The 2311-nt window shown below is 35.2% G+C and overlaps 1 pseudogene; it reads left to right on the top strand.

Moving 5' to 3' along the window:
* Positions 1 to 880: 880 nt before the first annotated feature.
* LOC146060842 (U2 spliceosomal RNA) lies at positions 881 to 1036 on the top strand (annotated as a pseudogene).
* Positions 1037 to 2311: the final 1275 nt, after the last annotated feature.

Here is a 2311-nt window from a genome sequence, read left to right as displayed (position 1 = left end):
ATAGATTGTAAGCTCCACTGGGGCAGGGACTGATGTGAATGTTCAAATATTCTCTGTAAAGCGCTGCGGAATATGTGCGCGCTATATAAGAAACTGTTTATAAATAAATAATTTGAGAAAAATGTGCTTGCGATCATTTTTTAATTAGGCCCATTATACATGGATTTGGCAACTTGGCTACATTGGCAAACCAAAATTCCAGTGTGTGTGGTCCTTAACTCAATTCATAATTATGCCCCTTTGTATTTACCTTTATATCAGATTATTACACTGACATTGTTATTGCACTTTAAAATAGTTATTTTATGTGGATAGTTTCTTTCCAATATAAAATATCATGGTCAGCCATACGTGATTTGCTGGTCCAAACATTCTTGTTTGTCTGGTGGTGAAAATAATTTTATATACTTTACAAAACAAGCCCATAATTACACTTATTGGAAATAAACATAATAAACATAGGCAATATGAAAACAATATGCAATAACAGAAATATGTTTAGTGTTGAAATAGACTTGTCATTATTTTTCACAGTGGGTCTAATTTCATGGCATCTACATTTCCTGAAAGTCACACAAAGGTCATGCAGTATTGTCATCATCTAGACCAATACGAGTTTGTTTGTTCTTCCAATTATTGCCGCAATGTGCAAAGCCGACGGGTTTTCGGCCTCTCAACCTCTTGTTCTAGCAAAACAAATTTTTCATATCTTTCTTCTTGATTTGAAAAGTTGCTTTCGACATGCTGAGAATTCATTACAATTGTCTTTATTTCCTTTTTAGTAAACTCTGGTTTTGTATCCAGAAACACACTTTGAATTCTTAAATAATGTATCCTTATTTCTCTCTAAGCACACGTTTACCTAAATAGAACATTGCCAATCACTTCCCGGCCTTTTGTCTAAGATCAACTGTAGTATCTGTTCTTATCATATATTAAATGGATTTTTAGAAAAGGGAGATGGAAGAAGAGCTTGCTCTGTCTGCTCCACGCATTGAACTGATATTGCAGTACTTCCAGGACCGGTGCACACACAAAAAAGAGAAAATTGCCTATCATCCAACTCCTTTCTATGTAATGGTGTCTCTAGTAGTAGAACACTACTGAACACTGAACAACACATTGAGTCACAGAACTGCACATTAACAACACTGAAAATCCATATATATATATATATATATATATATATATATATATATATATATATATATATATATATATATATATATATATATAGAGTAATAGATTGGAGTCACTCACCAGTCTCAGGCAAAATCAAATGATTTATTCAGGCAGCATGGCAATATTGGTGGGCATCGACGTTTCGGTCCGCCTCTGGGACCTTTTTCAAGATACAATACAGGGGCTAATGCCTCACTATTTATGCAGCTTATGACCCGGAAGTGTTTGACCACAATTAATCAATCAGTAAAACGAACCAGTTAAAAGATATACATATATCAAATAGTTTATATAAATCTCTGACACTGGGGTACAATAGCGCAGAGTCCAAATGTAAAGTGCAAGTGCTTATGTGCAAATTTAAGGTGCTCAAACTCTAGTGCAGAAAGACTAAACATACCTTTGGCCCGCATATGGAACGCACGCCATCGGACCCGGAAGTGACGCGCGTATAATAACCCTGCCGGCTGACGCGATGTGTAGCACCAGCGTCTCCGGCGTGTCCAACGTGTGTGTGCATATTGTATGGCCCGCATGCGTGACACGCAAGCTGTCAGACCAGGAAATGGAAAAAAGGCTTGTGTGACTGGTCTGCGCTGCACGTGATGTCAGCGTCACCAGTTACTATAGAAATAGTGTTTATGTGGATATCAATCATGCCTTACAGATTGTGATAGCGCTATTTGTATCAATAGTGTTAAAATATATTATCAGTGTGTGTATGTTATGTAGTCTAAAAAGCTAAAAATAAAACCAACGCTTAAGATTGGGCTCTGCGAAAATATCCCCAGCGTCATATGTTGTTATTATGTGGTATATTGGCTTTTGCAGGGTCAATGGCTAACACAAATATTACATTCATGTAGACCATATTTGAAAGCCTATATCATTACAAGTGCTAAAAAAGAAAATAAAGGAAACTTATCAAAATGTGAGAAAAGAAAACTTATTAAATAAATAATACCTATATTTATAAAATGTATAGATGCCTATTTTATCATCCCGCATAAGGATGCATATATTGCGATATTTTTGTCTATACTCACTATGTGAGCAATAAATTGATATTTCACTTTGTTTAATTTATGACTTTGTCATTCTTGTATATACACATATATATCACATTTGT

This window comes from Crinia signifera, chromosome 2, assembly GCF_055691185.1.
Source record: "Crinia signifera chromosome 2, ASM5569118v1, whole genome shotgun sequence".
Classification (NCBI taxonomy): domain Eukaryota; kingdom Metazoa; phylum Chordata; class Amphibia; order Anura; family Myobatrachidae; genus Crinia; species Crinia signifera.
This window is presented reverse-complemented; position numbering and strand designations above follow the sequence as displayed.